Source organism: Schistocerca serialis, chromosome 4 (assembly GCF_023864345.2).
Source record: "Schistocerca serialis cubense isolate TAMUIC-IGC-003099 chromosome 4, iqSchSeri2.2, whole genome shotgun sequence".
NCBI lineage: Eukaryota > Metazoa > Arthropoda > Insecta > Orthoptera > Acrididae > Schistocerca > Schistocerca serialis.
Window position 1 is genome coordinate 401,648,470 of NC_064641.1, and position 23,099 is coordinate 401,671,568.

Consider the following 23,099-nt stretch of genomic DNA (forward strand, 5'->3'; position numbering starts at 1 on the left):
TAGAATTCCTCATCGACTTTTTATGTTGACACCTTTGGTTTCCATTTCACTTAAACTTATTTTGACTGTTCAATACGCTGAATCCGACCTTCCGATGTTCATTTCTTTTTCGATTTCTTCAAATTTTTGATGTAGACAATTCACCTCAGTTCTCCAGCGCTTTTTATTGATTTCGTTTCTAAATGTCGTATATTGCTTTCTAGCCCTGAACATATTTTCTATTTCCTTTCCTTGTCGATAATTTAAGCACTTATTCTGTTACTCACGATCTTTTCATTTTAGTTGATTTAACTGTACATATACTACGATTAAAGTTTCGAGCGAAGTGTACCCATTGTGGTATTCACTACTGAAAAATTCGGAACCTTAGGGACGTTAGAAAGCACCTCATTACCAATACTCATCTCACTTCGATGAATGTAGATTTTCGTGACGTTTCCTTAAACTTTTCATCATTTTCTAAGCATTGTCTGTGTCTACATATACTAGGTGCACCTTCAACTATTTCGTCTTATTTGATTTCGGAATCTTTGTCTGACCATTATTTCTTCCTTATTTACTCGTCTTTTGTAATTATATCCGGACCTCTTCTGGATTTTGATGTATTAGCTGTTACTAGAAGATATTCACTAATAATTTCCAGGATCTTATTTTTCTCTCATTCGTAATGTCGAGTTAACATACCTTTGTTACTCCGCTTGTTGTTCCTTCTCATACAGGTCCGATCACTCATCACTATTAGATTTTCATCTTCCTTTATATACCTAATTACCTAATAAAACCCTCATACACTTGTATTGGCACGTAGGAAAAGCCAAGAATAACCGCTGTAAGCGCCCGCAAAAGATGTATTTTGCTACGCCGGAAGGCGAGAACAAATGATAAAGACCTCATTCAATTTTTTGTCGCCCTATGTCTTGAGTTCTCGGGGAGAGAGGACCTATTAAGGTATGAGATGCGTGTAGTACCTTTCACGATATCTGAATAATAATTTTTCTCAGTGCAAAAATATGTGCCCTTTTTATTCTCTTCCGCGCACCACGAAAAGGACATGTCACCTTCTGCTGCCTGCAAAAAAGGTGAAGAAGTGCGATAAATGAAAATTACATTACCATTACCGACACGGTCACTAAGAATACGTTTTGCGGTGTCGGAAGAAAAAGCACCTAAATGGAGTTTGTGGATGTCTACTACAAGGAAGTAAGTTCACATTAAAATTGAGTCAAAGGAGACAAAATATACAAATCTAGAATTTGGGCATCAATTGAAAAGAAAATATTTCTATTAATCTCTTTATTTATGTACCCTTTCTTCTTCTTATATATATATATATATATATATATATATATATATATATATATATATATATATATATATATATATATATATGTGTGTGTGTGTGTGTATAAGTATCACTTCCTCCAAACCACGCAATTGTATCCCATTTCTACCCATAAGCCTGAAATGTGCCTGCAGTCTTCCTCCGTAATGGCGCAAAAGTGAGGCGCCCTACGATGTCGCCGTCAGGTTCGGCGACGCTTCTGGCAGGAAGGTGTCGACACACGCAAAAAAGTGGTCAGAGCTTGGAAGTGCGTGTGTGGTGTAAGATGGGTTGATGATGCCACGTTGGCACCAAACTTAACCACACTTGTGTCCCTCGCCTTGGTGGACATGGGAGGTTTGTTTCATGTGACAGCTCTACGATGGATGTTAGAACAACGACACCCCGCCTTGAGATCACACGGTTTCCTTATGGGTGTTGAAGGAAACATTTCAGACACAACTACCGCTCAGAATCAATTCAAAAAGCTCTCAGGAGATGCCAAAAAGAGCATCAACGAAACCAGGCATTCCCTCGTCGCATTGACGCCCACAAATTTTGCTGTCGAAAACGACAGTTCGCTGTGTGATGAGCAACAGGACGAGGTTCTTGACAACGTTAGACAATGCTGACATCCTCGCCCCCCCCCTCCCCCTCCCAGCCGCGGATCCCGGATGATATGTCCCTACTCTTCCGACATGGTGGGGCTGGAACCCCACTGAACGGGATCAGATCCATTTGGAGTGCAGTACAACTTCAATTATTGCTCTGGTACACAGCGTGGTACCACTGGGGACCGATGAAAAGAGTTCAGCGAAATCTGAATGTGATCCGAATCAGCAAACGGTGTTTGTGCTTTTTCAACACTCCTGTTTCGCACCCTCCTGTGGCATCCGGCAACACCATCGGTGCTACTCAAGCATCTTTCTTGAATGCGTTAAAATGTACGTATCAAAAACTTCAGTAGTGATGACGAAGGGGAGAAATGCCTTCGGGTACCCATTCAGATAAGATGTGCGTCAGAGCTGCTTTAGTCCAAGCCCTTCTTCACTCCTTAGGGAGGCTGCCTGCCCTCAGGTGCTAGAGCAGCAGCAAGGCACACCTTGCAGCTGAAAGGGTATCGAAATCTCTGACAGGCACATGTTTAATGACTTCAACAAAGGTGCTTGGGTGGCACCGAGGGTGTTCCCAAACTGGGATGTCGTAGAGCGACCCTTTGCTGTTTTACTCACTCGCATGTCAGTATTGCATCCCAGTGTGGCCACGTCGTAGGAGGGTGCGTAGCAGCAAGGCTGAAAAAGTATAAATACTCTTTGCTGCTTTGGATAACCTTTAATTTTCATTGAATGGTTTTGAAAGGTCCGTAGTGGTTCCACCTTGCATATCAGACTACAAATCGCACTGCGGACTGTCGTTTCCGACCGTGAAATGGATGGACATAAACATCTGGTTCCACTGACGCCCCGCCATTAATGCTACTTCCTGGAGCCTTTTCGTGTCGATTCTGAGCGTCAGTGTGTCTGAAGTGGTTTCCTCGGCCACCTATAAGATAACAGCGTAATTTCTACGCTGTGTGTCACAGTTCTGACTTCTATCGCAAAGGCGTGAGAAAAAGGGTGAAATGTGGGGAAAAGGTGTGAGACGATCTTCTCATTGTCCCACTGTGCGAAATGTTCACGATGACGTCGGTTAGAATTGTGGTGAAATTTGGTGTCAATGTGACATCGTTAACCCACCTTAAACCTCACATGTGGTTCTGAGTTGCCCTATTTTTTCGACTGTGTCGACGCCTTGGTGTCTGAAGCATGTTCGCGCTCGAGGTACTGTTTATCCAAATTTCAGACCCTTACGTCACAATCGAGACAATTACAGGGTTTCGAAAAAGTGATGCATTTTTGTAGTGTTTAATGTCTCTCTCACTCATTTGCAAATCTAGATTAATTCTTTCAAGTGACAGAGGCAGCCCTTGAACGGATTAAATATATGTGCAGTAGTTTGTACATTTTGTCGTTTACTTACATTTATTTTGTACAGTTACGAAATTCATACATGTAAGCTGCACACGCCAAAAAAATAAATACTACGCTGCGAACGCTGGAGGCTGCGCTTACCCATGACGTGGTAAGCGACGGCGAGCGGCATGACGAAGAGGCCGACGAGCCAGTCAGCGACGGCCAGCGACATGACGAAGCAGTTGGTGACGGTGCGCAGCCGGCGCGTCGTCACCACGGCCGCGATGATCAGCGTGTTTCCGGCCTGCAAATGCAAAGCAGAAAGCACACCGTTTACATGCGCGCACATCACAGGCAGTGATTCACAGTGACTCACGTGTCCACCTAACCCAAGTACTCTGCCTCTGAAGTAGTTTATACACCCATGCTCGAAAATTAAGGATAACTGCAGAATGTGGTGCAACACACCGTGGCACTACACAACACTGGCGCTAATAGCATAGGCACATAGGGAACACACACGACAAATATCTGCAAGTCCACGGTATTGGTGATAAGTTGAGAAAACCGTCCCGACACAAATGTGCTACAAAACGCCACTGTTTCCTGCTCATGTACCCCGACATCAATATGGGATATGATCACCGAGAACAGGTACAGAGGCTGCACAACTGGTTGGCATACTCTGGATCCGGTGGTCGAGCAGCTGCTGGGGTATAGCCGCTCATTCTTGCACCAGTGCCTGTCGGAGCTCCTGAAGTGTCCTAGGGGTGTGAAGACGTGCAGCGATACGTCGACCGAGAGCATTCCAGACGTGCTCGGTGGGGTTTAGGTCTGGAGAACAGGCAGGCCACTCCATTCGCCTGATACCTTCTGTTTCAAGGTACTCCTCCACGGTGGCAGCCCGGTCGGGCCGTGTGTTATCATCCATCAGGAGGAAGGTGGGACCCACTGAAGCGCTGAAAAGGCGGACATACTGGTGCAAAATGACGTCCCGATACACCTTACCTGTTACAGTTCCTCTGTCAAAGACATGCAGGGGTGTACGTGCACAAATCATACCCCAACCCACACCGTCAAACCACGACCTCCATACAGGTCCCTTTCAACGAGATTAAGGGATGGTATCTGGTTCCTGGTTCACGCCAGATGAAAACCCGGCGAGAATCGCTGTTCAGACTATACTTGAACTCGTCCGTGAACACAACCTGGGACCACTGTTCCAATGACCGTTTGCTGTGTTCATGACACCAGGCTTTACTGGCTCTCCTGTGACCAGCGGTCAGTGGAATGTACCTTTCAGGCCTCCGGGTGAATAAATCATGTCTGTTCAGTCGTCTGTAGACTATGTATCTGAAGACAACTGTTCCAGTGGCTGCGGTAAGGTCTCAGGCAAGGTTACCTGCAGTACTCCGTGGCCGTCAGCGGGCACTGATGGCGAGATATAGGTCTTCTTGCGGTGTTGTAACTGTGGACGTGCCGTACTTTACCGCCTGGACACGTTTCCTGTCTGCTGGAATCGTTGCCATAATCTTGAGATCAACTTTGTGGTACACGGAGGGTCCGTGCTACTACCTGCTGTGTTTGACCAGCCTCCAGTTGCCCTATTATTCCACCCTCATAACGTCATCAATATGAGTTCTTTGAGCCATTTTCAACACACAGTCACCATTAGCACGTCTAAAAACGTCTGCACACTTACTCACTGCACCGTACTCTGACATGCACCAACACACCTCTGAGTACTGTATGTGGAGTGCTGCCACCGCCACCGTGCGACGACCGCAGGTCAAATGCACCGCATGGTCATACCCCGAGGTGATCTAAACCCGCAAACCGCCCACCAGAGCGATGTTTCACCATGTATCAGCATTATTCTTAATTTATGAGATGAATGTAGAATAATGTTTTGCAATGCTCGTACAGAATGAGCTGTCCAGGGATGGCTCACGGTGCAACCTTGCACCATAACTTCTTCCAGTACCTATCTACTACTTTCCTGATTTCGTTGCACACGAAAGGCAACGTAAGTAAGGTCGGTCCTGAACTCAGATTTAACCCTGGCAGTATCACGGGGAGGGGAGGGAGGAGACGAGGATACATTATGTCCACCTTTTGAAAACAATGTAATATGGTCAGTTACTTTGTATTTCAAAACCGTGAACACGATATTTATACCTGTATTATTAGCCCTTCTGCCAGGCTCCATAAACGATTTAAATTTTTCAATTAAACTCTACACCAAATTTGAAGTCTCGTGGTAGATGTCACTTTCCTGAAAGTCCTATTCAACTTTTCCAGGTTCAGAACCTTACTTACACAGTATCTCTTTAAACTGCATGTTGAGAGTAAAAGTCAACAACAGCGAACGACATTAGCGATTGTAATATTTTGTTGTGTTGTTACTGAAAGTGCCTTGATACTGTAAAGAGTGTGTTCAAAGGTATTTTCAGTTTATGGATCCTACTTACAAATCGATACCTCTTAAAAATATATTGTTAACACAATTCACCACCAATTAAAGAATTTCATTTTTTAATTTCTTTTAGTGTGGGCATAAAGTAAACCCCGCGCCCCCTCTTCGTAACACACTTATGGAAAATGTGTTACTCTACAGAAAGTTTCGAAACAACATACGCTCCGACGTAAAACAGAAATTTTGACTCTCGAAAGTCTTCTTGGGCCTTAGGTAACCCATTTCACCGCAAAATACTATCTTAGAGGAGTGCTAGTCACGCAAGATGTGCAGGACAACTTCAGTGATGTTTCGAAGGTATGAGACGTCGTAGTTGGAGATCTCAGTCAGTAGAAGTGTTGCTCGGCGGAAGGCAAGGATCCTGGTCCGAATTACGGTCCGGCACACAGTTTAAATCTACCATAAATATTCTAAGAAGCGGACACGACAGCATAGCGAAAGGTATACAGGGTGTTACAAAAAGGTACGGCCAAACTTTCAGGAAACATTCCTCACACACAAAGACAGAAAATATGTTATGTGGACATGTGTCCGGAAACGCTTGCTTGCCATGTTAGAGCTCATTTTATTTCTTCTCTTCAAATCACGTTAATCGTGGAATGGAAAGACACAGCAACAGAGCGTACCAGCGTGACTTCAAACACTTTGTTACAGGAAATGTTCAAAATGTCTTACGTTAGCGAGGATACATGCATCCACCCTCCGTCGGATGGAATCCCTGATGCGCTGATGCAGTCCTGGAGAATGGCGTATTGTATCACAGCCGTCCACAATACGAGCACGAAGAGTCTCTACATTTGGTACCGGGGTTGCGAAGACAACAGCTTTCAAATGCCCCCATAAATGAAAGACAAGAGGGTTGAGGTCAGGAGAGCGTGGAGGCCATGGAATTGGTCCGCCTCTACCAATCCATCGGTCACCGAATCTGTTGTTGAGAAGCGTACGAACACTTCGACTGAAATGTGCAGGAGCTCCATCGTGCATGAACCATATGTTGTGTCGTACTTGTAAAGGCACATGTTCTAGCAGCACTGGTAGAGTATCCCGTATGAAATCATGATAACGTGCTCCACTGAGCGTAGGTGGACGAAACTAAAATGAGCTCTAACATGGAAATTAAGCGTTTCCGGACACATGTCCACATAACATCTTTTCTTTATTTGTGTGTCAGAATGTTTCCTGAAAGTTTGGCCGTACCTTTTTGTAACACCCTGTAGTATGGGATTTTGACCAGTCTCAGAATTGAGGGAATGGTTCAACAATTCTGAGAATTCAGAATGAAAGTAAATAAATGATAAGAATCGCTGAAGACACCGCTATTCTAAGTGAAAGTAGAGAAGAACTGCGGGAAGTGTTGAATGGAATGAACAGTGTAATGAGTATAGAAATGCATTGTGAGGAAATCGAAGCAGAAATGAAGTGGGCCAAAAAAAAAAGATTTGGGGATAACGAAGTATATTGAACCGTGGATTTAGGATTTAATTTCAAAGAATATTCTTAAAATTTTATTTTATTTACTAGCGATTCATCAAGAACATTAACACATTTAATCACACTATGTGAGCGTGGAAGTAGTTGCCAGGGAGTAACTGATGAAATGATAATCAAATTGCTTTTAAGAAATGGGAATTTTATTCCTAAAAGCATTTTTTTTTAAAAGGAACAGATTTAAAATTATAAGCAGAAAGCACCCTCTAAATATCAAATTACAATTTATTCAGAGGCATAAAGAAACAAATTTTTGAGTGTATGAGCTTTCGAGCTGAGAACCTTGCCGCTCCCTTTTGACACGGCCGTAGTCATGACCGTTCACAACAACCTCTGAAAGACTACACTGGTACAAATCTGCAACACACCAGATTACTTTAAACTAAAAGTTTAAACAGTTCACACAAGCACCCAAACTATGCACCCCGTAGGAGGGATGGAAATGGTACAAAACACTAAAATTAAAAGATTAACTTGCTACCGAAGGTGCAACTTGATTTTAACTTCTAAGAAAAGTCTTACGTTGGAAGGGTGGCAACTTTATAACTAAAATGACCATTTAAATAAAAGCCCACGAAATGCAATCTTATATAAAATTATAAAAGGTTGGCCAAACGAGTTAACATGCCCTACAGTACTACCGCCTCTCAAGATGATAGGCAAGATAAAAACATATTTCAGGAATTAGGCCGTTACACACCAAGCTATGAATTCGTTAACACACCGAATCCGACAAACATGACAGAGGCAGCTACTAACGTACGGCAGATTGATAGGAAGATTACCGAACAACCCAAATGCAGGTTGCTCTAACCCGCCCCTACTCCACAAGGGGAAAACGGACCACCCAATTCATAAATAACCACCTTCCCGCGGGGGGGCAAACGGAGAAGAATGGTGGGACGACTACAAAACAAAGCGACTGGTGACCTCACCAAGAAAACAAGTACAATTTAACAAGTAAATCAAACAACATATCACCAATCACTTAACTTCTAATAAACTGCGATTTCTGGAGAACACCTGGCGCAGCACCCTCAACTCGCCCTCCCGAACCGTCCTCTGCCAGTCGCTTCGACGGACGCAGGAAGGCGCGCCGATCTCCCGTCTCACGGCGCCGCAGCTCGCACCGGCCAGACCGATGTCGTGGGCTGACTCCTTTTGCTCTCGTGTCGGCCACGAAGCCACTACTCCTCGCTATACGGCGCGGCCCACTGGACTCACGTGGCGACCTCACATGCGCCGACTCTCAAGGCGGACAAGTCATCTTGTGTTTCAGTGCGCGACCGACCAACCGATCGATCCAACCGCCAATGACCATTGCCTGAGCAACTCGAGCAGACTGGCGGCCTAATGCGCAGACTCAGATGCAGGAAGTATGCCCCGACCGGGCGACCACTCGCTGAGTTCTCTTACTGGCGGACTGTCATTTTGCCAGCTTACAAGTTGATCCGAACGACAGACAGACACTACCTGCCTAACAAATTCGGACGAGAGACAGACTAGCAATCTGGGGACGAGAGACTGACCCCAGACTGACTCAACACTCACCCAGACATAGTGCCCCTTAAATGCACGTGAACAGGCAACCTTTCCCCTTTCTCACCAGAGGGAGACACCAAAGCTGCGATTGCCACAGCGGCGCCACCGCCAGAAACGGAGGGCGACTGCTTCACACTACGCACTCTTGAAAACAGCAATTTTTACCACGGCTCATATATAAAATTCAGAAATTATGATATCTTGGAGGCACAATAACACGACATGGACGAAGCAAGGAGTATATAGAAACCAGAATAGCATAGGCAAAGAGGGCACTATGGTACGACAAGTCTACTATCAAACAAACATCGTAATTTGAGGATAAAGTTTATGAGAATGTATGTTTGGAGCACAACATGGTACGGTAGTAAGTCGTAGACGTGGGAAAATCAGAGAAGAAGAAAATCGAAACGTCTGAGATTTAGTGCTATAGAAGGATATTTAAAACTCGGCAGACTGTTAGACAGGGAATGAGACGATTCTCTGCAAAATCGCCGAGGAGAGGAACATATGGTAAACACTGTGAAGAATAACGTACATGTGTTAAGACATCAGTAATTAGCTTCCTTGGTACTAGAGGGAATGATACATAGTAAACACTGTTGGAGAAGACAGAGACTGGAATAGGAATACGTCCAGCAAATAACTGAGGGCGTAGAGTGCAAGTGGTATTGTGGCATTGTTCTGCATGTTTTGTCCGGAAATTACCTTAAGCAGATAGAGAACCAACTCGAGGGGGTAGCGTCTTAGACCTCCAGGCAACAAACAGACTTGAACTTACCGAATCAGTTAAGTTAGAGGAAGATATCAATGATCATAAGGTTGTGACGGCATCTATGTCGACGGGTCCTAAAAGGTATATTAAGAAAAGTAGGAAGCTATATTTGTTCAGCGAGGGTGACAGGATACAAATTTCAGAATACCTCAGCAGTCAGAATCAAATTTTCGGTGATGAGTACGAACATGTGGAGAACAAATGGAAAAGAATTCAGAGGCATCATTCAATATGCCCTGCATAAGTATGTTCCGAATACTATTTTAAGGGATGGAAAAGACCCACATCTACATCTACAGCCATACTCTGCAAACCTCCTGACGGTGTGTGGCGGAGGGTACCTTGAGTACCTCTATCTGTTCTTCCTTCTATTCTAGTCTCGTATTGTTCGTGGCAAGAAAGATTGTCGGTATGCCTCTGTGTGGGCTCTAATCTCTATGATTTTATCTCTTCGCGAAATATGCTTAGGAGGGAGCAATATAGTGCTTGACTCCTCGGTGAAGGTATGTTCTCGAAACTTCAACAAAAGCCCGTACCGTGCTGCTGACCGTGTCTCGAGCAGAGTCTTCCACTGGAGTTTATCTATCTCCGTAACGCTTTAGCGTTTTCTAAATGATCGTGTAACGAAACACGCTGCTCCCCGTTGGATCTTCTCTATCTCTTCTATCAAGCCTATCTGGTACGGATACCAAAGCGGTGAGCAGTATTCAAGCAGGGGGCGAACATGTGTACTGTAACCTACTTCCTTTATTTTCGGACTGCACCTCCTTAGGCTTCTTCCAGTGAATCTCAGCTTGGCATCTGCTTTACCGATGATTAATTTTATATGGTCATTCCATTTTAAATCCTAATGCCTACTCCCAGATAATTTATGGAATTAACTGCTTCCAGTTACTGACCTGCTATATTGTAACTAAATGTTAAAAGATCTTTCTTTCTGTGTATTCGCAGCACATTACACTAGTCTACATTGAGATTAAATTGCAATTCCCTGCACCATGCGTCAATTCGTTGCAGATCCTCCAGCATTTCAGTACAATTTTCCATTGTTACAACCTCTCCATATACTACAGAATCATCCGCAAAATGTCTCTGTGAACTTCTGATATATATATATATATATATATATATATATATATATATATATATATATATATATACACTCCCTGAAATTGAAATAAGAACACCGTGAATTCATTGTCCCAGGAAGGGGAAACTTTATTGACACATTCCTGGGGTCAGATACATCACATGATCACACTGACAGAACCACAGGCACATAGACACAGGCAACAGAGCATGCGCAATGTCGGCACTAGTACAGTGTATATCCACCTTTCGCAGCAATGCAGGCTGCTATTCTCCCATGGAGACGATCGTAGAGATGCTGGATGTAGTCCTGTGGAACGGCTTGCCATGCCATTTCCACCTGGTGCCTCAGTTGGACCAGCGTTCGTGCTGGACGTGCAGACTGCGTGAGACGACACTTCATCCAGTCCCAAACATGCTCAATGGGGGACAGATCCGGAGATCTTGCTGGCCAGGGTAGTTGACTTACACCTTCCAGAGCACGTTGGGCGGCACGGGATACATGCGGATGTGCATTGTCCTGTTGGAACAGCAAGTGCCTTGCCGGTCTAGGAATGGTAGAACGATGGGTTCGATGACGGTTTGGATGTACCGTGCACTATTCAGTGTCCCCTCGACGATCACCAGTGGTGTACGGCCAGTGTAGGAGATCGCTCCCCACACCATGATGCCGGGTGTTGGCCCTGTGTGCCTCGGTCGTATGCAGTCCTGATTGTGGCGCTCACCTGCACGGCGCCAAACACGCATACGACCATCATTGGCACCAAGGCAGAAGCGACTCTCATCGCTGAAGACACGTCTCCATTCGTCCCTCCATTCACGCCTGTCGCGACACCACTGGAGGCGGGCTGCACGATGTTGGGGCGTGAGCGGAAGACGGCCTAACGGTGTGCGGGACCGTAGCCCATCTTCATGGAGACGGTTGCGAATGGTCCTCGCCAATACCCCAGGAACAACAGTGTCCCTAATTTGCTGGGAAGTGGCGGTGCGGTCCCCTACGGCACTGCATAGGATCCTACGGTCTTGGCGTGCATCCGTGCGTCGCTGCGGTCCGGTCCCAGGTCGACGGGCACGTGCACCTTCCGCCGACCACTGGCGACAACATCGATGTACTGTGGAGACCTCATGCCCCACGTGTTGAGCAATTCGGCGGTACGTCCACCCGGCCTCCCGCATGCCCACTATACGCCCTCGCTCAAAGTCCGTCAACTGCACATACGGTTCACGTCCACACTGTCGCGGCATGCTACCAGTGTTAAAGACTGCGATGGAGCTCCGTATGCCACGGCAAACTGGCTGACACTGACGGCGGCGGTGCACAAATGCTGCGCAGCTAGCGCCATTCGACGGCCAACACCGCGGTTCCTGGTGTGTCCGCTGTGCCGTGCGTGTGATCATTGCTTGTACAGCCCTCTCGCAGTGTCCGGAGCAAGTATGGTGGGTCTGACACACCGGTGTCAATGTGTTCTTTTTTCCATTTCCAGGAGTGTATATATATATATATATATATATATATATATATACAGGGTGATTCAAAAAGAATACCACAACTTTAGGAATTTAAAACTCTGCAACGACAAAAGGCAGAGCTAAGCACTATCTGTTGGCGAATTAAGGGAGCTATAAAGTTTCATTTAGTTGTACATTTGTTCGCTTGAGGCGCTGTTGACTAGGCGTCAGCGTCAGTTGATGCTAAGATGGCGACCGCTCAACAGAAAGCTTTTTGTGTTATTGAGTACGGCAGAAGTGAATCGACGACAGTTGTTCAGCGTGCATTTCGAACGAAGTATGGTTTTAAACCTCCTGATAGGTGGTGTATTAAACGTTGGTATAAACAGTTTACAGAGAATGGGTGTTTGCGCAAAGGGAAAAGTTCTAGACGGCCGAGAACGAGTGATGAAAATGTAGCACGCATCCAGCAAGCATTTGTTCGCAGCCCAGGAAAATCGACTCGCAGAGCTAGCAGAGAGCTGCAAATTCCACAATCAACTGTATGGAGCGTCCTACGAAAAAGGTTAGTTATGAAACCTTATCGTCTGAAATTGGTTCAAACATGGTTCAAATGGCTCTGAGCACTATGGGACTTAACATCTATGGTCATCAGTCCCCTAGAACTTAGAACTACTTAAACCTAACTAACCTAAGGACAGCACACAACACCCAGCCATCACGAGGCAGAGAAAATCCCTGACCCCGCCGGGAATCGAACCCGGGAACCCGGGCGTGGGAAGCGAGAACGCTACCGCACGACCACGAGATGCGAGCTCTGAAATTGTTTCAAGCACTGTCTGCAGCTGATAAGATTAAAAGAATCGATTTCTGTGATTTTATCCTTGCCCAAATGGAAACAGATGAATCAGCTCGAACAAGAAGCACAACAATTTATATTTCAGCAGGATGGAGCGCCACCACATTGGCACTTATCTGTCCGTAACTTCCTGAACGTCAACTACCCGAGGCGATGGATCGGCCGCCAGGCAGCCCGTGACAGAGCACTTCATCACTGGCCTCCAAGAAGCCCTGATCTTACCCCCTGCGATTTTTTCTTATGGGGGTATGTTAAGGATATGGTGTTGCGGCCACCTCTCCCAGCCACCATTGATGATTTGAAACGAGAAATAACAGCAGCTATCCAAACTGTTACGCCTGATATGCTACAGAGAGTGTGGAACGAGTTGGAGTATCGGGTTGATATTGCTCGTGTGTCTGGAGGGGGCCATATTGAACATCTCTGAACTTGTTTTTGAGTGAAAAAAAACCTTTTTAAATACTCTTTGTAATGATGTATAACAGAAGGTTATATCATGTTTCTTTCATTAAATACACATTTTTAAAGTTGTGGTATTCTTTTTGAATCACCCTGTATATATATATATATATATATATATATATATATATATATATATATATATATATATATATATTGTGAATAGTAACGGTCCTACGACCCTCCCCTGCGGCACACCTGAAATCCCTCTTACTGCGGAAGACTTCTCTCCGTTGAGAATGGTTTAATAGCCATGTTAGAAAAGCGCTAAGTAAACAAAGAGCACTTCATATCATTTTTAAGAGCAGTAAAAACCTAGCTAACAAACAAAAGCTGAACGAAGCGAAAATGAGTGTAAGGAGATCAATGAGAGATGCGTTCAATGATTTTGAAAGTAAGGCGTTGTCAACCGACCTGAGAAAAAACCGTATGAGATTTTAGTCGCATGTAAAATCAGTAAGGGTGTCAAAATCATGTATTCATTCTCTCAGCGACCAAACCGGCACCGAAACTGAAGATAGAGAAAAGGCCTAAATACTGAATTCGGTCTTCCGGAGTTGTTTCGCCGCGAAAGTTCGTAACACTGTCCTTCCCTTAAATCTTCGTGCGAACGTCGAAATGGCAAATATTGACGTAACCGGTCGCGATATTGAAAAGCACCTACAATCGCTTATTAGTGGAAAGGATTCAGGACTAGATGAGATACCTATAAGATTCTATAAAGATTATGCGAAAGAACTTGCTCCGCTTCTGGCAGTAATTTATCGTAGATGGCTTGAGCAACAAAAGGCACTAGATCGGAAAAAGCGCAGGTCAGTCCCGTTTGTATGAAAGGCCGTAAGACAGATCCACACAATTATAGACGTATATCGTTGACGTAAAACTGTTGTAGAATTATGGAACATGTTTTATGCTCAAGAATTATTACGTTTTTGGAAAATGGTCATCTCCTTTATAAAAATCAACAAGCATTCCGCAAACAGAGATCCTGCGAGACCCAGCTCGCTCTGTTCCTCCATGAGATGCACAGCGCAGTGGACAACGGCGCTCAGGCTGATGCCGTGTTCCTTGACTTTAGTAAGGCGTTTGACACCGTCCAGCATTGCCGTTTGATGAAAAAAATACGAGCTTACGGAGTATCGGAATAAACTTGCGATTGGGTTCAAGACTTTCTTGCAGACAGAACTCAATACGTCCCTCTTAACGGAATAAAATGGACAGAGATAAAAGTGTCATCCTGAGTACCCCAGAGAAGTGTGGTAGGACCGTTGCTGCTTACAAAATATACAATATGATCTAATAGAAAGCTTGGAATGCTCTTTAAGGCTATTCGCAGGTGATGCAGTTGTCTATACCAAAGTAGCAACGCCATAAGATAGTAAGAATTTGCAGAACGACCTACAGAGAATTAATGATTGGTGCAGGCTCTGGCAGTTGACCCTGAACGTAAATAAATGTAGCTATTGCGCATACATAGAAAAGAAATCCACTACTGGACAGCTACACTATTGATAACAAACAAATGGAACAGCGTCAGCCGTAAACTACTGGACAGCTACGCTATTGATAACAAACAACTGGAACAGCGTCAGCCGTAAAATATCTACGCGTAACTATCCAATAAAACAGATAGTGGGAAAAGCAGACGTCTCACATTCATCGGAGGAATGTTAAGGAAATGTAACTCATCGAGGAAAGAAAGTGGCTTATAAGCGCCTTTTCGCCAGATTCTTGAGTATTGTTCATCTATGTGGGATCTCTATCAAGTAGGACTGATAGAGGAGATAGAGAAGATCCAACGAAGAGAGACGCGTTTCGTCACGGGATCGTTTAGCTGGCGAGAGAGCGTTAAGGAGATGCTAAACAAACTCAATTGGCAGACGTTACAAGAGAGGCGTTGCGCGTCACGAAGCTACTATTGAAATTTCGGGACAGCGCTTTTGAGGAGGAGTCGGACAACATATATCTCGCGTAATGATCCCGAAGAGAATATTCGAGAAATTAGAGCCAATACAGAGGCTCACCGACAATCATTCTTTCGACGCACTATTCGCGGGCGGAACAGGGCTGGAGGGATCAGATAGTGGTACAGAATGTACCCTCCGCCATAGACCATTAGGTGGCTTGCGGAGTATGATGCAGATGTAGATGTGAGATGAAGAGGTTGGAGCATCAGAGGAATGCGTGACGATTCGCTTCAAACTAGTCGGAAGACTGGCAAAATAGCATGGTAGTAGGCGATCTCTAATGTACAGCAAATCAGTCTCAGCCTGTCGTATTTACCAACAGAATTTTCTGGTTCCCAGTGCTGTCCTGCGGTACCCTGAGTTCAGCGTAACGAATGTCAGATAAGAAATTAATGTGTGTCTGACACAGACTGAAAAGATGATGCGAAGAAGACTTTCAATCGGACGGCCATCTGCAAGACAGTTAACCATTATATGAATGATAATAAACTTTATCTTTTAATCCCATTTTATCTAGAAATGAATGCAATTTGTGTGTGTGTGTGTGTGTGTGTAAACAACTGGAAATACGAATTGTGTTTCTAGTTTCCTTTTTAGGTCCAAAGGTAATAGCATCACATTTCTTTAATGCATGGTGAGATATTGACGTTTCCTTGCAACTTTTACCTTTATATTCAGCCAGGTTTTGATTTACGGCTAATATTACCACAAATCTCTTCGCCGACACAGGAAGCTTTGTTTTTGCCCCATATAGGAACAAAGTTTGGGTGATCACCGAAACTGAAGAGCCAAGAATGGCCATTCAGGAGTGACTGGATTGCACAATGATTGCTAGATGAGTTCTCGCAAGGTATCGTATTACAGCACAACGTAAACATTCGTTCATTAAACGTTATCGCTCGCGAATGCATTGTCGTGTGCGTTCCACGCTGGGAATGGACACCTCCATTGACTTGTCACATGTAATAATTGTAATATAACCCACGTCTCTGTGCTACATTTCATTATTCGTCAATACCGAATACAAGCTGACTCGCGGGACTGCAGAGCGCGTGGTGAAATGAGGTCTGATTTGTCACTTGATCAGTTGCTATATTGTAGCCAAATTCCTCATAGTAGAGCTGCTTAAAGGTAGTAGAGAATACATAACCACGAAATGTTGAGCAGACATGGCGTAAAAATTTTGTGCTGCTCGGCTCGGAATTGGCGTGAGTCCTCATATAGCTCATAATGAAGAAAGTTTCCAATGAAAGGCAAACGACCTTACCAAACGACATTTTGAAGTTTTCTACCTCAGATGTTTTTCACAAATATTCATTTTATTACATCTTGCACGTAATGAACTGAATACTTGTGAGAATCAGTCGAGGTGAAAAACTCCAAACGACCTTCAACAAATATACGGCTGTGGCAGCCCTCATGAAGAGAACGACTGCCTTACGTCCATGTCCGGTACAATCAAGAGAAGTCACCTGGTGTTGTTGGAACCATTGCGCAATACTCCCCTCGGAAATAGACCTAGATGATATCAGTGCAAACAACACAAATGAGATCAGCAATTAAGCTAGTAGTAGAGATACCAGATTACCAAAGACGAGTTTTGGATGGGGAATTCAGAACACATTCTTTGAAAGTGGAAATGGTTCTGTTAATGCCAAATTTAACTGAATAAAAAAACTGTTCAAGTGGAATTGAGAGGCAATGTACGTTATTTGTGCAAATAGTAGTTGCTTCCTCCGTACCATACTTTTGGATTGTCCTCTAGTCGAAATGGCCTCCGAGTCTGAAAATATTCACAATGCATATGCTAAATGGAGAACAAGAGAAGTTAATGGACTGCACTAAATATCAAATTCCTTTTTTGTTTCGTTTCATTCTGTAAGTACTTCAGGTTCAAATTAAAGGAAGTAAGTAAATGATTCACTCACTTTTTCTCAAAATCGACAATTCATTCACTTGTAAAGTGAAGAAATCAGATGTGCGGGAAAGCAATACGTTCTCCAAACACGTGAACCAATTGAAGTCGTGGCTTTTAATTAATATCCTGTAAGATGATAATAACACAACGTATTTTCACACAGTTTACGCAAGTTCAGTCAGTGGGCTAAATGAAGATTTTCTCATTACAGGAGAGGTTTATGATCCAACGATTGGAACATAATGAGACTGCGAAAGAGGTACAGAAATGAGCGGTAATAACCGGGCTATCAGCCATTCCGTTTGAAGTACAGTTGGAGACCGATTCGTTAAAGGCAGTTATTTCATTACTGGTTTCGTTCTTCTGCTCGTATCTTCATAGTATAGCGTTTAATTAGCTGTCCCTCTCATCTCATTCAGACTGATCTCTTTGGCGACAGGTTGCATGAAGTCTAGACGTATCAAGACATTTATCACTGTAATCGGAGATCTTTCAAAACAAATGAAATAGTAATTTGGAAGAGATACTGTAATGGCAACATGGTTTTTCCCTTTATCAACAAATATAAGTGAGAGTGATGCAATGCGGCACGAAATTGAATTACTGTTGAGAAGCTGTACTTGCGAAATATACATATTACTTTAGGAAACTCATCCCACATTCATAGAAAGCCAATTTACTTACTCGTACATGTTTATAGAACAATTGTTTGAATGCCACATAAGCTGATCGAGGGCGTTGTGCATTTGACGAGGAAATGTGCTCTTCATTATGCAGAGGATCATGGGAAAACTCCAGTAATACGTTGTGAGTAATAAACACAGCTGGTAGTGAAAGACAGTTATATCTCCTTATTGAGGAGGTATTCATGAATTGCTATATTGCAAATGTTTACTGAATTTTGGGACTGTGAAAGCAATATTCTGTGCGGTTTTGATGCGGATGCATATAAAAGATACCAAATCGAAAGCAGTTGTACTTTAACGTGACAACGCTACAAATCGTTTCACAATTTTACTGTCAGATAAAATCGCATTTATCTGTTCATAGTCGACTGATTTCGAATATTAGGGTTCATTTTCAGATATGAACCGGCCATCTGTGTGGCTTGCGGCAAAAATATTATTAAAACGTTGCAATAAAGTTATGAGTTTCTGCCTTGACAAAGGGCGTTTCCTCAGGATGCTGCATTTGCTGGAAACTGTTGACGTCTCCCGAAATCCTTCGACTTTCTTTCGTACTGTCGGAATAAAAATGTATTGCGTTTCCAAACATTCTACTCGTTGCAAAAGAATAGGAACAAGAACATTGTCATTGGCTAAGTGAATATAGAGTGGCTGCAGTTTAGAGTGTCTGGAAATTGAAGGCAAATCGAACTCGAGCAATCAGGAGCAAGCTGACGATCGTCTTTCTCTTGTTTATGAAATATGATAATTTCTAATCTCAACTTTTATAGTCAAAAGATTTGATCCAGGACAGCCAATTTCTAAGACGTCCACAAAAGATCTGCACCCGATAATAAGCATTAGGAACATAAATGACTCGGTTTACAGATCGCTTTTGCTGCGCGTTGATACCTCCTAGATTTTAATGTGGAAACCTTCTTGAAGATATCACGTCTGTGAGGTATACACGCTTCGGAGAATGATGTTGGAGGGGAGGGGGATTTACGACTCTCAGAGTCTCTGCTTGGATTGTATACCTGAGAACAGATCTACCTTTATTTATCGAGGTGTATGATCTCATTATCAGATACCAAATAAGAATCAAGAAACGGTTGTTTTACGTGTGTAAATCTATACGTAAATATGAAACATCTTTTGAACGAAGGTACTTATGTTTTTATTCGCTAAGCCACCAAAAATCCTAAAACCTGTCCTACATGTGTCGTTTTTGGGAGGGAAGGGGGTGACCTAGAAAAGTAGTTGAAATTAGGTAGTAAAACTATGGTAAGTTTCTCTTCGTACCTACATGAGGGTTGTAAATATCAAGAAGAAATAAAGAAATGACTTTTTTCATAATGTATTAAATCTTCCTTAAAAGTAATATTGCGTATAGCCACCCCGGAATAACAGGATTGTTGTTACTAAGAAATCAACAGCTTTACTCTCGAAGACACTGTGACTACATCTTTCACTTCACTCATTATTGACACATGAAGACTGACTGATATTACCACTTCGTGTGTGTGTGTGTGTGTGTGTGTGTGTGTGTGTGTGTGTGTGAGGCAGGTGTGTGTGCGAGGCAGGTCTCGCCGTAGGATAGAGGCACCAGCGGCAGTAACATTGGAGACTCAAGCGTGAAAACTCACTCTTGGTGAGTAACAGTTACTCTCCAGCTACAAAGAAATTCATTAATTGGACGGGGATGGAACGGGAAGAAAAGAACAAATTTTGGTAGGACGTATTATTTTTCTATTTACATGGTTACAAATGTTTACTATCATTCACTTTTGCAATATTTAGTGAATAATTGCTTGCTATACGCCTTAAATTCGGCTTCAGCCCTTTTCAGGCCTACAACATGCGCAAGGTGCTTAGGTATTGCATCCGCAAAATCCTCACCCACTGATATTATATTTCCAAGTTCAGCACTACATTTTTTGGCACTGGATGAATATTGGCATTTGTACACTGTTATAACTGTGTTATATTTGCATTATGCTTCCGCAAATACTCTACAGAAGAAGAGGGTCAATGAGAATAAGAGCAAGAATCGCTGACACCAGCGTCAGAATTACTCGAATACTGATCCCATCGCATCTGACATCTTGTACCAAGACCATGACTTCACTCCGGCAATTCAGCCATCATCACCTTACTGCGCTGTGGAGGCCGCCCCACTCCGCGATCCCCTGGCCCTGTACCCCCGGTGCCACCTATTCCTACACTCCAGTCCCCCTACCACCTATGCCTCCCCCCCTTCCCACCCCCTCCCCCCCTCACCTCCCCCAATGGTCGCAGAATTAATTTGCATGCGGTGCAGTTTTACTGATGCCGTTTCTGTATTGTGAAGAAGATGCCAGCTGTCGAAGCCTGAAATTTTGACCTCTCGAGAATAACTTAATATGATATTCTTAAAATCTTGTAATATGATATTTATAATCGCATAATGCTGGTGCTGTCAATCGCATAATGCTGGCGTTGTCTATGCCTCGTGTGTTGAGTTGATGAGAGATGTATGATGAAAACTTTAACAAGTATATTTTGTCGTAACCGTCTATCAGAGAAATGTACTCAGAGCTTTCTGCGTCAAGAATGGAAAGGTACGATAGCGGAGGACCATATGACTGTAGACAGGAGGAATATTGTCCAACAAATAATGACAATGCAACAAGATACGAAGAAGACACATTATCTGATTGGGTCCTTAAACGCAATGTGTTGCATATGATGGAATTGTATACCATTTTTAGAATGTATATCCGGTCTCCCACACAGCAATAAGCGGCAGCGACAGAATTCTAACAATCCACTACCAGGTAGAACTCTCACTGCAATTGCTGGAGACCCATCACACAGTGTTCATCCATCTATAATGATTATTGTTATTCTTATGTCTGTATGACGTTCAACACCGAAGAGCAAAGAAACTGGTGTAGGCACGGGTATTCAAATACAAGGATATAAAAACAGGCAGAATACGGAGTTGCGGTAGGCAACGCCTATATAAGACAGCAAGTATCTGGCGCAGTTGTTAGATCGGTTGCCGCTGCTATAATGGTAGGTTATCAAGATTTAAGTGAGTCTGAACGTGGTGTTATAGCCGGCGCACGAGCGGTGGCACAAAGCATCTCAGAGGGAAGATGAAGTGAGGATTTTTCCCCGCGACCATCTCACGAGTGTACCGTGAATATCAGGAATCCGGTGAAACATCAAATCTCTGACGTCACTGCGGCCGGAAAAAGATCCTACAAGAACGGAACCAAATACGACTCAAGAGAATCGTTCGACTTGTCAGCCGTCCGGTGTGGCCGCGCGGTTCTAGGCGCTTAAGGTTGGAACCGCGTGACCACCACGGTCGCAGGTTCGAATACAGCCTCGGGCATGGATGTGTGTGATGTCCTTAGGTTAGTTAGGTTTAAGTAGTTCTAAGTTCTAGAGGACTGATGACCACAGATGTTAAGTCCCATAGTGCTCAGAGCCATTTGAACCATTTGTTCGACTTGACAGAACAGCTACCCTTCCGCAAATTGCTGCAGATTTCAATGCTGGCCCATCAACAAGTGTCAGAGTGCGAACCATTCAACGAAGCGTCATCGATATTGGCTTTCTGAGTCGAAGGCCCACAAGTGTACCATTGATGACTGCACGACTTAAGAATTTACGCCGCGCATGGGCTCGTCAACACTGACATTGGACTATTGATGACTGGAAACATGTTGCCTGGTAGGACGAGTCTCGTTTCAAATTGTATAGAGCGGATGGAAGTGGAAGGCTATGGAGACAACCTCATGAATCCTGGACCCTGCGTGTCAGCAGGGGACTCTTCAAGGTAGTGGAGGTTCTGTAATGGTGTGGGGCGTTTACAGTTGGAGTGATATGGGACCCCTGATACATACAGATACGACTCTGACAGGTTACACGTTCGTAAGCATCCTGTCTGATCACCTGTATCCATTCACGTCCATTGCGCATTCCGACGGACTTGGACAATTCCAGCAGGTCAATGCGACACGCCACGCGTCCAGTATTGATACAGAGTGGCTCCAGGAACACTCTTCTGAGTTTAAACACTTCCGCTCGCCATCCAACGCCCCAGACTTGAACATTATTAAGCATGTCTGGGATGCCTTGCAACGTGCTGTTCAGAAGAGATCTCCACCCGCTCATACTCTTACGGATTTATGGACAGCCCTACAGGATTCATGGTGTCAGTTCCCTCCAGCTTTACTTCAGACATTAGTCGAGTCCATGCCACGTCGTGTTGCTGCAGTTCTCCGTTCTCGCGGGTACACTACACAATATTAGGCAAGTTTACCAGTTTGTTTAACTCTTCAGTGTACTTAGGATATTGCTATTATATCAGTACTAGCAGAACTATAGTTGGATCTGGACATAAAGGTAATCTACACTAGAGATGAGGTATGAGCTCTGTATATTCGCTTCAAACTCGCCAGCGAGTTCTGCGACGTCGTCTCCGAATCCGCCACCTACGTGTGCTCATGGACTCGCGTCGTTAAGTCTCCGCCGCCGCCCAGTAGCCATCTGAGTACGTTGTATGGCACAAGTGGACTCGATTCACTCAGAAAAAGAAGCCAGTACACGAGTTCGGAAGTGTAACCACGGGCTCGCGGCATTCCTGCTACGTACTCAAATGTTTTGGAAGAGATTTCCACCATTAAACTGTAAATTAATGTTCATCTTTTTCACACAACCATGATTTCGCCTTTATAGTTATTCTCAAGTGCAGATTGAAGTGTCACAAAATGTCCAACTTCTCTAAAAGAGAGAAGCAATATTAGGCATGACAATTATTATTGCCAATATAATGATTGAACGGGTAGCAGTGATATTGTTCTGTTTATACCGGGTGGTTACGATTAAAGTTCAACTACTCAGAGAAGCCCAGTGTGGGCCGTAAGTATCGTATTGTAGTGAAACTTGGTAGGTGTTCTAATGTGTTAATTCGGAACGGATGAACTTTGAAAAAATGTTGTTACAATTTTGGCGAGGTGCGAATCTGGTGCGGTGTATACAAGAAAGACGTATAGAAATGGTTTCATATGTAACGGATTAGGAATGGGATGTGGACAGGAAAGGTGAAATAAGTGAGAAAGGGATGATCTTAATTCTATTATTAAC